Genomic DNA, 15149 nt, shown 5'->3' with positions numbered 1-15149 from the left:
TCATGATTCTAAGGAATTATGGATCCTGTCTTGCTAAGGGTTAAAGTTCTATCATATGTTTTATCGTGTATGTTGAATATTGATTAGGCACTTGCAGGTCATGCCGTGATGTATGGTAGTTATGTTTCGCTTCCCTATTTTAGTTTTGTGATTAAATGTGTGAAATTTAATCAAAGGGAGGAATGATGAGGTGAAATTATATTATTATGTTATATTGTTTGTAGTGAATACATCAGTTCTGAGAACTTGAAGGTAAACACCATTATTTGCAGTTAAGGTCAGAATGTAGGGAGTGTACCATGAAGGTCACAGCTGGCAGCTAGTCAGTGCCCATTTGTTTTATGACCGTGTGAAGGAAGATAAGCCGTGTGAGGAGTTCTTGGCTTTTTAACTAGAATGTGTTATTGTTTTTGCTTAGCCAATTATTGAACTGAGAATCAGGGGAGAGCGAGTCAGTCTGTCTTGTCTGTCTCTTGGTGTAGGACGTATGTACATGTGTGTGACTGTTACAGCGCTGTAAATAAATGTTTTCTATTATCTTTTAACATCGTTTCTGAGTCAAGGTTTTGCTGATCTTTTGAGAGTTTCAATTCTGCTATGGAGTACATAAATTAAGTAGGATTTCCACGTCACTGTATCAAGACAAAACTTAGTACAGAGGACTGCATTGTAAAGCTGTCTCTATTCTATTAGCGTATGATTAACCAAACAATCCACCTGACCTTTATCAAGAACAACCTCTTTGTACAGATACATTTTACAGTGCAGTTTACAGTAAATACTTAAGAATGTCATTCACAGTCATAAATGTGGATGACACTTTGTTGAAGATTTCTCATCAAGATATCACCGTGCTGTTGGCAGATGTGACTTTTAAGGATTGGAATGTGAGCTGAGGGCAGCATATTCATTTTCACTGATGGGGAAACCACAACTATCGAAACTATCAAACCAAAAATGTTTTAAGGGTTGGTAAGGTAAAACTGGTAGAACTTGATCTACTCCTGACTTTCCTCTGAAAAGCCAGCAAGCTCTGCAATAACCATACTGATACGCATGTAATGTGCGATGGAAGAACTGTACTGATAAGACCCAATTTAGTGAGGAATACTCACGTCTAAGTAGAGTAACCATTTGCATTAATGGAATACAGTTAATCTTGACGTTAATGGGCTCTGCGTTTGGAGATGTTCCCTGAAAATCAGGGAACGCTAAGCAATACATAGCATAGGGATACAATAGCAGAACAATAGCACCAGTAAGACTCCCTAATAGGGAGATAAGCGACCGCCAGGTCACAGCGTGATTTTAGGTAGTGTAGTGTCCAAAAATGTGTTTGAAGAAATTGGCCTGTTGGTGGCGCTATATGGGACAGATCCATATTGATGAGATGAGTGTAGACATGTGTACCGATTTGTGTGATTTTAGGGCAAATCTGTAGGAGCAGTGTCCAAAAATGTGTTTTAAAAAATCGGCCTGAAGGTGGCGCTATATGGGACCGATCCATGTTGATGACATGAGTGTAGACATACTGTGTACCGATTTGCGTGATTTTAGGGCAAAATGTGTAGGAGCAGTGTCCAAAAATGTGCTTGAAAAAATCGGCCTGATGGTGGCGGTATATGAGACAGATCCATGTTGATGAGATGACTGTAGACATACTGTGTACCGATTTGCGTGATTTTAGGGCAAAATCTGTAGGAGCAGTGTCCAAAAATGTGTTTTAAAAAATCGGCCTGAAGGTGGCGCTATATGGGACAGATCCATGTTGATGACATGAGTGTAGACATACTGTGTACCGATTTGCGTGATTTTAGGGCAAAAATTGTAGGAGCTGTGTCCAAAAATGTGTTTTGCAAGACTCGGCCTCATGGTGGCGCTAGAAGAGTGTCATGTGTGAATTGATGGGTGGAGGTTGTGCTTTGGCAGGCAAGGAGTATGTGTGCAAAATTTGGCATGGATCGGGGCAACGGTTGCGGAGATATGAGCAGGACAAAAGTGTGACGTGTGTGACTGACGGACGGACAGCTGGTGGAGGTTTTGATAGTAAGTGCGACCTGACGGTCGCAAATACATTGACATGTAACTTAGTCGAATCACAGTATTTGAGCTTAACAACATGGATGTAACTTAATCAGACAATCACAATGATGAGATGGATGGAGGTGTGTGGGGTAGGTGAAACTGGTGATGTGGGTGGATAATACATAGTTTAAAAAATCACACCCGTGTGAAGTGGAGCTGTGTGTGTGTGTGTGTGTGTGTGTGTGTGTGTGTGTGTGTGTGTGTGTGTGTGTGTGTGTGTGTGTGTGTGTGTGTGTGTGTGTGTGTGTGTGTGGATCATGTGTACCGATCTTTGTGACATTTGAAGAAAATATGTAGGAAAAGGAGCAAAAAGTGTGTTTTGGAGAAAATTCAAGATGGCGGAAAATCTATCATGGCGCAAATGGGCGTGGCCATATGGGGAGATGCGTCATGACCCAAGGAATCCAGGGAAAAATATTTTTAATTTTCCGACCTACGGTTCAAGAGTTACAGGCCAAAACGTAAAGTGGGGTGTTATGGCGCCACCATGCGGCCAAATGACACAATTTTTTTTAATTTAATCCTTGAAATCATTATGAACCTCCTCTCCAAGTCTTGAAACTCTAGCCCCTATGGTTTGCGAGAGACAAATAATTGAATGTGAGTTTTTGCGATTCCCATTATAAGTCAATGGGGAAAATTAATTCACTAATAAATTAATATCAATTAAACTATTGAACCTTTCTCTTAGCAAGTTACTAGCCCACGATTCCCGAGTAAGCCGGTCGATTTGACATATGGCACGAGTGTGTGGTGGCAAAACTGTGGGACTAGTAGCGTGCCGAAGTTTAGGACGTTCAGGCTACATACAGACACACAGACAGACACACAGACACACAGACAGACCCACACAGCCACGTATAGGGAGCCTGTGCTTCACACAGCTCCAAAAATTATATATTCGGAATGGTGGGGTCTTATAGAAAAATGGGAAATTCCACCATTCTGAATAATGGAAGTCAATCTACGTAATGGCAGTCTGTCTGATTTTCAGAATGGCGGGGTCTTATAGAAAAATGTGAAACCCCACCATTCCGAATAATTTCGGAATGGTGGGGTTTCGGAATGGAGGGTGGTGGAACACGGCCATTCCGAAACACCGCCATTCCGAAAAATACATTTCGGGATGGCAGGGTTTCGGAATGGTGTTGTTTCGGAATGGGGGTGTTTCGGAATGGTGGGGTTTCGGAATGGAGGGATGTCCCCCCGTCGGGTTGGGGAGTCAGTGAATTGTGAAACAGAGAAGGCTCTTTTGTTCCTACGTGGCGTTTTGTATCTAATGAGCGCAGGTGTGCTCAAATCAGGCTGCGAGAGAAGATAGTTAGGTAGGTAACGCGTTAACTACTACCTGGCCCAGGAGGGGGCGTGGTCTTCTCCTGCCTTCTCTGCTCCCTTTCCACTGACGTCCCATATGGAGGGGCTCACCTGTCAGGCGGCCACCTAGTGACACGCCCCAATATATTATCATAATTGGAATTATACACACGTTTCATTATACAAAGACTAATTGTGGGCTCGCCTGAAAAGCGAGCACACTTTAGATATTGTCATTAAGTGTGCCTATGCATAGCATGGGGACACTTATTGTTCTCGCTCATATTTAAGCCGGACACACATGGTTTCGCCCCAAAAGTTTGGCACGCTACTCCTCCCACAGTTTTTGCACCACACACTCGCGCCATATGTCAAATCGACCGGCTTACTCGGGAATCGTGTGCTATTAACTTGCTAAGAGAAAGGTTCTATAGTTTAATTGATATTAATTTATTAGTGAATTAATTTTCCCCATTGACTAATGGGAATCGCAAAACTCAAATTCAATTATTTTTCTCTCGCAAACCATAGGGGCTACAGTTTCAAGACTTGGAGAGGAGGTTCATAATGATTTCAAGGATTAAATAAAAAATAATAGTGTCATTTGGCCTCATGGTGGCGCTATAACAGCCCACTTTACGTTTTGGCCTGTAACTGTTGAACCGTAGGTCGGAAAATTAAAATTCTTTTTTCCCTGGATTCCTTGAGTCAAGACGCATCTCCCGGTATAGGCCACGCCCATTTGCGCCAGGATAGATTTTCCGCCATCTTGAATTTTCTCCAAAACACACTTTTTGCTCGTTTTCCTACATATTTTCTTCAAATGTCTCAAAAACCGGTACACATGATCTATGAAGCCATGCGATAAACATAGTCAAAGGATATTTCGATAGTCCATACCGTTCGTTCGTAACGCGCTTCCAAAGTTAGCGGGAGGGGCCCGTTTCGCAAACAATAGCAGCAAGAGCCGCTGATACAAACGACCTACGGCCTGGTCGCGACTTAGGCCACGACTTGGAGGTCGTAGGTCCCGGTTCTGGAGGTTTTGCGCGATCTCGGTCGTAATTCAGCGACCTGGGAAGTCCGCGATCGAAACTCTACGCTTGCTAAGGGAAGGGACGCGAGTTTAGAAACTCTACGCTTGCTAAGGGAAGGAGCGCCGCGATCGAAACTCTACGCTTGCTAAGGGAAGGGACGCGAGTTTAGAAACTCTACGCTTGCTAAGGGAAGGAGCGCTCGTTTTCAACAGCGTCGGCAGGTTAGCTACTCAGTGTCGGCAGGTTAGGGTTAGGGTTAGGGTTAGGGTTAGGGTTAGGGTTAGGGTTAGAGTTGGGGTTAGGGTTAAGGTTAGGGTTAGAGTTAGAGTTGGGGTTAGGGTTAAGGATAGGTTTTGGTGCACCTCGCGCGGTCCAAGTGACTACAATGGAGCGCTTCCTACCTCCGGTTCAGCCAATCACAAGCTTCAAAAGGTTGAATAGCGCTGCTGCTCTAGAATATTCTGCAAAAAGACCTTTTAAATACGACCGCGGACTTCCCAGGTCGCTGAACAACGGCCCGATCGCGCAACAACGGCCCGGGGACGACCGAGGTGGCGCAACCACGTCCGGGGGTCGCGAAACTAGACCGGCCGCGACCTAACAAGTATGTACCGCGAACTACGACCTCCAGAACCGGGACCTACGACCTCCAGGTCGTGGCCTAGGTCGCGACCAGGCCGTAGGTCGTTCGTATCAGCGGCTGTCTCTCAACAATAGCCATAAATCACAAACAATAGGTCGAGTCAACACTGAATTTCAACCACAGGTGGGGGGTGGCATACTCAACGAATCCCCAAAAGCATTTCCACTTGGCCACATGGTGGCGCTATAACGGACCACTTGCCTCGTAACTCTTTAACTGTAGGTCGGAAAATTAATATTCTTGCCATATGTCAAATCGACCGGCTTACTCGGGAATCGTGTGCTAGTAACTTGCTAAGAGAAAGGTTCTATAGTTTAATTGATATTAATTTATTAGTGAATTAATTTTCCCCATTGACTTATAATGGGAATCGCAAAAAATCACATTCAATTATTTTTCTCTCGCAAACCATAGGGGCTACAGTTTCAAGACTTGGAGAGGAGGTTCATAATGATTTCAAGGATTAAATAAAAAATAATAGTGTCATTTGGCCTCATGGTGGCGCTATAACAGCCCAGTTTACGTTTTGGCCTGTAACTGTTGAACCGTAGGTCGGAAAATTAAAATTATTTTTTCCCTGGATTCCTTAAATCACAAACAATAGGTCGAGTCAACACTGAATTTCAACCACAGGTCGGGGGTGGCATACTCAACGAATCCCCAAAAGCATTTCCACTTCGACCCCTAGGGGGCGTCACAAACGCGCAAAACGTAACCGTTTCGTGCCAGAACGCGTTTTTCACGGGGAACGACCCTCTCACAACGAAACGCAGACAACTTGGCGGATGGTCTCACAGTCCAAACCGCTACACAAGGTCGCGCATTTAGCGAGCTGCAGGCACACTTGTCAAAATTGACTCTGTCAATTCTAGTTATTTATCTATCAGGCAGGCAGTCATACTATATCAAGTTCTCCTCAAAACTTTGGCACCTTTCTACTCCTACATACTTAGACAGAAAATGAAAATAAAAACATCGATGTGTTCAGCTTACTGTGGCGACGTGTGCTATTACTTTTTACAGCAATCGGCCAAATGGTGGCGCTGTAGGAAGCCTTCGAAAGTGCAAACTTTGAACAGGTATAGCTCATGCTCTGTTTGAGGTACAGCCATGAAACCTGTATACACGTATGCGTCTCCTCATGCCGAACAACTCTTACGCTCTGACTTTTGACCCCTGACCTTTAGTTCTCCCACCATTTTGAATTATATGAAAAACAGTAAAAATCTATCTCCTCCTGGGAAACGGACACGTTTCCTGGTGACTCAACCAGGCAACACTCCCTTTTCTGTGGAATATACACTATACTACCTACCAGTGGTGGAAAAAGTACTCAATTGTCTCACTTAAGTAAAAGTATCAATACTGCAATATAGAAATACTCTGTTACAAGTAAAAGTCCAGAATTCAAAATGTACTTGAGTAAATTAAAGTATGAAAGTGTTGGCATCAAAATGTACTTCAAGTGCCAAAAGTAAAAGTACAAAAAGTTAGAAAATTGCAGATTTTCAAACAGCCTAGGTATAAAATAGGGCTAAAGTGGTTTATGTATGTTTTATAATATTATAATGTAAGTAACTAGTAACTAAGTTTTCAAATTGTAGTGGAGTAAAAGTACAATATTTGGATCCGAGATGTAGTGGAGTAGAAGTAAAAGTATTGGAAATTGCAAACACTCAAGTAAAGTACAAATACCTCAAAACTGTACTTAAGTACAGTACTTAAGTAAAAGTAAAAGTACTTAGTTACTTTACACCACTGCTACCTACCTACACTACACTCCCTTTTCTCAACCACTGTGCCGCGGATCTTTGGTGTGCCCTTTGAAATACATGCAATGCAATTAAATGGGAACATTTCCTGGTGACTTCACCCAGGCAACACTCTCTTTTCTGTTGAAATTCTTGACTTCTGACTGCCTCCTTTTTCCCAAACACTGGGTCGGGACCCATTTGTCAATCGTGCACCCATTTTTATGGGTCCCTTAATTATTTTGCCTACTTTTTGTTTTTAATTATTATTGTTTCAAAACAAAAATAATACATAAAAATCCCAATAAATAATGTATGAATTAAAAACTAAATTCAATTATTTTTTTCAGTAATTTAATTTAGAATCAAAGAAATATTTAAGAAATTCCATGAATTAGAAAACATGTTCAAGAAGTAGTGAAAATAGACGATCTCCAATTTCACAATGCGGTGCGAAGTGACGCGTTGTGAGCTTTGTGGTAGAAATATTTACAGAGTAACAAATATGTGTATGTAGTCTACAGAAAATCTCACAAGGCTACTCATTTAGATGTACCTGCAGCTGTCAATCTAACAGCTGAGTTCTCCCCCAAGCTTACTTCTTAGTCTGTCAGCAAATCCTTATTTCTGTAACTGTTTCTATGTTGCTGTGTTTAGAACATATCCTTATAAGACCATGTTACCATGTTAGAATAGCATCACTGTCAGAATGGACTATAAGAGGTGTATGAGAAAGGGGCAAGGAGGCTGGTGCCCAGAGGGGCTGACAGGAGAGGCCAGGAGGCCTTCTCCTCTGATCCTGTGAATGCTGTCACTCTGTTCAACTATTTGCCTCTTTGGAATAAATCTTTGTCAACTCTTCAAATCCTTCATCCTTGTGGAACATTAATTAATTTCTATCATAGCTTGTCTCAACAAAAGACACTGGTGTCTACATATTGACAAGAAAGAGAAAGAGGAGAAAGTACAGTCAGCTGGGGTATTAAGGCCTCAGGTCATGCCATTGGTTTGAGGGGCACAAGGCCAAACTGAGGGGCAATGACGGCATGGCCTTCATGGCCTCCATGAAATGAATGCCCTGCATACTACTTACCTACACTACACTCCCTTTTCTCAACCACTGTGCCGCGGATATTTGGTGTGCCCTTTGAAATACGTGCAATTAAATCGGAACATTTCCTGGTGGAAATTCTTGACTTCTGACTGCCTCCTGTTTCCCAAACACTGGGTCGGGACCCATTTGTCTATCGTGCACCCATTTTTATGGGTCCCTTAATTTTTTTGCCTACTTTTTGTTTTTAATTATTATTGTTTCAAAACAAAAATAATACATAAAAATCCCCCAAAATTATGTGTGAATTAAAAACTAAATTCAATTATTTTCTTCAGTAATTTAATTTAGAATCAAAGAAAAATTTACGAAATTCCATGAATTAGAAAACATGTTCAAGAAGTAGTGAAAATAGACGATCTCCAATTTCACAATGCGGCGCGAAGTGACGCGTTGTGAGCTTGTCTCAACAAAAGACACTGGTGTCTACATATTGACAAGAAAGAGAAAGAGGAGAAAGTACAGTCAGCTGGGGTATTAAGGCCACTGTGGCCTCAGGTCATGCCATTGGTTTGAGGGGCACAAGGCCAAACTGAGGGGCAATGACGGCCATGGCCTTCATGGCCTCCATGAAATGAATGCCCTGCATACAATAAAAATAAAACAATAAAATAATAAGAGAAAAAGAGGATAATGCCTTTGTCACTGCGTATTAATAATAATAATGGATACGATTTTTATAGCGCTTTTCTAAGCAAGTTGCGAACTCAAAGCACTTTACAATGGTCCATTCATTCATACATTGGGAAGTGAAGTGAACCGCCGACCCATTTTTGATTGATTGATTGATTGATTGAAGACTTTATTAGAAGTTTGCATAGGAAAAGGTACAGTTTCATGACGGTACAGTTCACTGGTACAAGGTCTACTAAAAGGAGATCCATGAAAAGACTAAGCTTATTTCCACAGGAAACCATTTAAGTATATCATATAACATTGAATGAAAGACGAATAGAACACAGTACTATGCAGTAGATATGTAAAAAAAAGAAGAAAAAAAAACGGATCACGGATCATTACCAACCTGCTCTACCTCCTGAGCCACAGCCGCCCACAGCTTCAAAGAAATTGGAGCATTAGAATGAAACTGATTGTCATCGGGACAAATTTTTGGTCATGTTGTTTGAAACCTGTTTGGGCTACTGTATCAAGTAATAGACTGCTTATAAATACGGTGCACTGTACCACATAGCTCTGTACTGTACAGCACTCAGCTGAGTTGAACAGACAAGCTGACTCTACAGGTCTGCAACAGGTAAACATGCTAATATTAACCATGAATTAAATGTAATTTAATTTGATTTAATAAATAAAATAATTAACTATGAAATAACTTTTTATAAGGGTAATAATAATAATAATAATAATGATGATAATAACAATAATGAAATGAAAATCTTTCCATACAAAGTTCATGTTTTCCAGGTATGCCTGACCAAGGGACTGTGCAAAGGATGAATACTTTTATACTTCTTGTGCTGTGTTTCTCCATGGTAAGAGTACCATTTCCTACCTGCCAGTGTGGATAAGGGGACAGGTGATGTTAGTTCCTATATGCCAGTGTGGATAAGGGGCTGTCGAATAAGACTAGACTAGACTACCGGTAAAACAATTTCAGAAGACTAAACCGGACTAAGTCTAAATGTATGATTTAGTCTTAAGACTAAGACTAAAACTAAATCTAAGTCTAAGACTAAATGGATTTAAACCCAAATAGTAGTAGACAGTGTCAGATGTCATTGATACTGTTACTATATTATTTGCAGAGCAGAGATTTTGTACATTTGGCACACACTAAGCATTGTAGCTAGGGATGTGCCGAAAGCAAAATTATTGGCCGAAACCGAATACCGAATATTGGGAACATTTGGCCGAAAACCGAATACCGAATAGCCGAATAATACATGTATATCATTTATTTTGTATTACAAATGTTTGCACCATTGCTGTACCTTTGTTGTAAAGCTACCTGATTATGGCAAAAGAAATGATTATGGCAAAACCTAACTTAAATAATAATAACCATATGGTTCCAAAAAACATTTATTTCTCACTTTGGAATGCACACATAACATATTTATTTTTGTGTAGAATTATTTATTTACTATTATGTAGTAAATTTGTAATAAAAGACAAATTATGTCTCAAAATATTAACATTCCATATAGTTGAATTATTGCATCATAAAGAAATATCAATGTAATTATTGTTATAAAAAAAATTTAATATCCTATACATTATTCGGTAGTATTCGGTAGTATTCGGTATTCAGTATTCGGTAATATTCGGTATTTGGTATTCGGTACTATTCGGTAATAATTATTCGGCTGTAAAATCAAACCGAACCGAAACCGAATATGCGTTTTTTGGCACTATTCGGCCGAAAATATTCGGCGCCGAATATTCGGTCACATCTCTATAGCCTAATTTTATTTAAACATTAACATAAGTATTGTATTTGCTACTGTATATTACGGTGCAATGGCATTACAGCCAAGATGGTGTTTTGTTTATTATTTTGAGAACTCAGAATTGCACTGTATTTTCCTGACTGTTTGATATTGCACAGTAGAAAAAATACTTGTTCAGAGTCATGTGGTTATATTTAGCTTAAAAGACTTAGCCTAAAAGACTTAGCCTAAAAGATGAAGACTAAAAGACTAAGACTAATCGCAAAAGACTAGGACTAAAACTAGACTAAGACTAAAATGTTTTGATCGTTAGTTGACTAGACTATTAGACTAAAACAATTTCAGAAGACTAAAGGCCCTTTTCCACCGGCAGCGATAACGATGAGGATAACGATTTTAAAAAATGTGTTTTCAATTGAAGTGGATCGGCAGCATCCTCCCAACACCGATAAAGACAATGATAGCCGACAACTATATCGTTAGGATCAACAACGGTGTTGGGTGGATGCCGCCGATCCACTTCAATTGAAAACACATTTTTTTAAATCGTTATCGTCATCGTTATCGCTGCCGGTGGAAAAGGGCCTTTAACCAGACTAAATTCTATGATTTAGTCTTAAGACTAAAGCCCTTTGCACACAGGACAGTTGCGTTTTTTTTCGTTTGCGGCATGAATAAAACGCATTGGATTTGGTGTGCAAGGCTGTGCGGAATCGGCGCTGCGGATCCAAAAAGGAGTCATAAAAGGAGTGATGAGTTTTTTACCGCATGCGACAAGACGCACAAATCGAACTGGTTTCGATCGAGAAAAAAACGCACGGCGGCAGCCACTCGTCGTACGGCTAATTCGGAGCCGGTGTGCATGAGGTCATAGAGAATCATTGTTTTCTTTTCAAAAAATGATATTGTCCGTTTTATCCGTGCGGTTAAACGCGCCTGTGTGCAAAGGGCTTAGGACTCAAAACAAAATTAACACTGATAAGGGGACATTGTTGTTATATTGTTTTTTGATATACGACTGCTTTGTCTGAAGGATGCCAAACAAAAACAAATTCTACTCTTATGTACCTGTACAAAAGACGTAAAGTACAACCTTGAACCTTGAACAGGTGATCTTAGTTCCTATATGCCAGTGTGGATAAGGGGACAGGTGATGTTAGTTCCTATATGCCTGTGTGGATAAGGAGACATGCAGGTAAAAGTGTGGGATTGATGTGTATTATGGCATTGTGCTTTTGTATTGGTTCAAGTCGAATAAAAACTAATTGTAGCCTGTCCCAGGAGGACTAGAGAACACAACCAAGCTATACAAAAATAAGGGTTACACAACTGCCTATGCTAAGTAAAATTTAAGAAGTTAAGAAAAATCTGTGGAATCTCACAGGTGGCAGTGCTGATGTGCCATTCAGCATGCTTCTACCTGTTATGCATTTACATACACTTACATACAGTAATATTACGAAAATAACCATGAAAAATTATTATTTATATTAACCAGTCCTGTGCCCGGGGGTGTGCCCAGTATATGAAGGATTGAATGTCCCTGAGGAGTCTCAGAAGTAATGTTGGAGAACGCAGACCATTGCCCGTTGGGCAGAATAGTCACCATTGACGTCCATGGTGTTTCAAGCCAGTCCGTGATGTCATCTCCAAATTTGGGCACAGTCAGTGATGTTGTTTCAGCATGCAGTTGTTACCATGGCGGCGATACTGTTTAATATCATTGATTGTCAGCATGCGGTGGATGGCAGACAGACATTCCGTAAATAGTTAGATAAGGAAACAAAAAAAATTATAGCCTGTCAGTCTACCATAGCGCTTTACAACAGCTACTTTATTGACTGACTACTAAGACAGATTTGTTGATATTATAAATATAATATAATATAAATCCATAATGATTTTAAAGGGTATCTTACTTTTAATAAATCACAATATGACAAAAATATGTTGATTTGATCAAATCTGATTTGTTTGTTTTTCCTCAGTCTGAAACAAGCATACATGGTAAGCTCATATATTCATTAACTCATTCATTAACTCATTGCATGCCAGGCCCGATAGTCCCGAGATTATTTCAATGTCTTTCCCTGCCAGGCCCGATAGTCCCGAGAATTTCCCGTTTTTTTTTTGTTTTTTTACCTGAAGTGAAATTGTAGTGATTTTATGCAATATTAATCTCACCTCCAAGATGTCACCAAATGCTAAGTCTAATGTACCTCCTGAAAAACTTCGGTATCTTACTACTCCTACATACTTAGACAGAAAACGAAAATAAAGACATCAATGTCTTCAGCTTACTGTGGCGACGTGTGCTATTACTTTTTACAGCAATCGGCCAAATGGTGGCGCTGTAGGAAGCCTTCGAAAGTGCAAACTTTGAACAGGTAGAGCTCATGCTCTGTTTGAGGTACAGCCATGAAACCTGTACACACGTATGTGTCTCCTCATGCCGAACAACTTTTACGCTCTGACTTTTAACCTCTGACCTTTAGATCCCCCAGAATTTTGAATTATATGAAAAACAGTAAAAATCTATCTCCTCCTGGGATTTTTGCGTTTTTCGTTTGAAGACATGCAACTTGCTTACACGCGTGCTTTGACTCAAGCGGAAGACATCTGTGTCTTTGTTAAGCTCCGCCCTTCGATTTTCCGCTTTTTTTTTTTTTTTTCGATTTTTTTGAGCAGTTTGTAAAGCGCTTAAACCCGCTTTTATTCTGGAATTTTCACGTTATGTGCACAAAACTTTTTTTACATAAACATAAATTGAAACATAAATTGAAACGTGCTTTTTTAATAATTCAATGAATATTGCAGTTTTATGCAAATTTTTCTTCCGCCTCTAAATCATACATGCAAAGTAACATGTTCATGGCATTTGGAAAATATGTAGAGGGTTAGTCCAAATATCACTGAAACCAATCCTACCCCAATTGGCCAAAGGGGGGCGCTATATCATTTTTAGCAGTTTGTGAAACGCTTAAACCCGTTTTTATTCTGGGATTTTTTTTGCAATTTGCATGAAACATTCTACACACAATCTAAGGACCTTTATCTAACATGCCTATGAAGTGCACACACAAAATAATAATAATAATAAGTATAGCTGCAAGCAGCGATAAAGTGGCCAAAAACGCCTGAAATCTTGCAAGCACAGTCCCACTAGGTCAAGGAACAGATGCCACCCTTCTCACATTGGCCTGTTATAGAGCCACCAGCGGGTCAACTTTTGCATAACACATTTTTGGAACAAAATGCCTCAAATCATGCATGCAGCGTCCGATTGCGTCAGTAACGTCAAAGAGAGCACTGCCTGCAATCTTGACATTTTGTACTTTTATAGCCATTGTTTTCTGGCTTGAAGCGAGCCCACAATTGTTTCGAAGGAACAATATTTTCTAGTGTGTTATTTTGTATTGTCAGACGTATGTATGTAGTAGCAGATATATGGACAATGAAGTGACCAGATAATTTCTCAGAAATTCAGAATAAGTAACTGTTTTAAAGAAAATCATTTCCCACAATTATGCCTATCATCTTAGAGCTACAAATGTAATGAAAGTGTCCAAATCAAACGATTGAATGACAAATACAATACAAAAAAAGTAACATTGTTTGCGCTTGTTTTTGCCGAAGAACAGAACGCTTATTTGGATGGATTATCTCGGTAGCTCTCATTTCTAGCTCGAAGGGGAAGTTCTTGAGTGGTCGCTGCCAAAATGGCTCTGCCATTCTCCGGAGGGCACCAAAGGCCTCTAAAACCTAAGTAACTGCCAGAAGGAGTGTCTACACCTCAGTAACCACAGATTGGATTCTAAGACCTTTGTGTGGACCCCCAGAGAAAACTGTGGACAAAACATTCAAACTCCAGACTCTTGTAGAACCTCGATTTCTGATCTGGACCTTTGGAATTTCTTACAATGCATAAATAATGTCTCAGTTGTGGCTTGTATACTTAATCATTGACTTATTTCTCTTTCCCAGGTTGCGCTATTACTTCAATATCATCTCCCTCAGCATCGTCATTGCAAGTTGAATGGAACGCTGTCTCTGGTGCATATAGTTATATATTGGACCTCAGAGTTGTCAACTCAACAAGCATAGCTCCAGTTAAAGTGACTGTATACAGTACCACGTCAAAACAGGTCCAAGGACTGTGGCCAGGACGTTTCTATGAAGTAAAACTAAAGGCTATGGCGTTTTTGTCGATGTTGTGTGAAACCACGAGTACGGCATGGACAGGTACACAGAGAAAGGTTGCTTTCAAAATGAACATTGAAATAAAATGTAAGAGAAAGTGAAGCTTCACAACTAATTAACTATAAATCCTTGATATTACTTTCCTACAGTACCGGCCGCGTCCCAATTCACCCTTTCCGAAGCCATTTCCAGTACCTCGATAAAGTTTGAATGGTCCACCGTGACGGGGGCGACCGAGTACTTCTTGGTTTTGAGCGCCTTTAGAGGCACGGGTGCACCGATCTACAACCAGAAGTTCACAACCACCAGTGCACAGGTGTCTGGTCTAATTCCATCCACAACCTACAGTTGCAATGTTTACTCCTCTAATAGTGCTGGCAATGGGACCAAGAGTGGATCTAAGACAATCACAACATGTAAGACAGCACTGATGTTTTAATGATTATAGCCCTATTGAATGAATTTATATTGTATTTAGAAGTTGCCCAAATACATAGGCCTACTGTTAGTTAATGCCAGTGTGCAAACTGTAAAATGTAAAGGGAAACTAGAAATGACACTTCATTGACATTTGTAAATGGCGGAGAACTTGAAATG

Source organism: Nannobrachium achirus, assembly GCF_963921795.1.
Source record: "Nannobrachium achirus genome assembly, chromosome: 2".
Lineage (NCBI taxonomy): Eukaryota > Metazoa > Chordata > Actinopteri > Myctophiformes > Myctophidae > Nannobrachium > Nannobrachium achirus.
Note: the sequence above shows the minus strand (reverse complement) of the source record.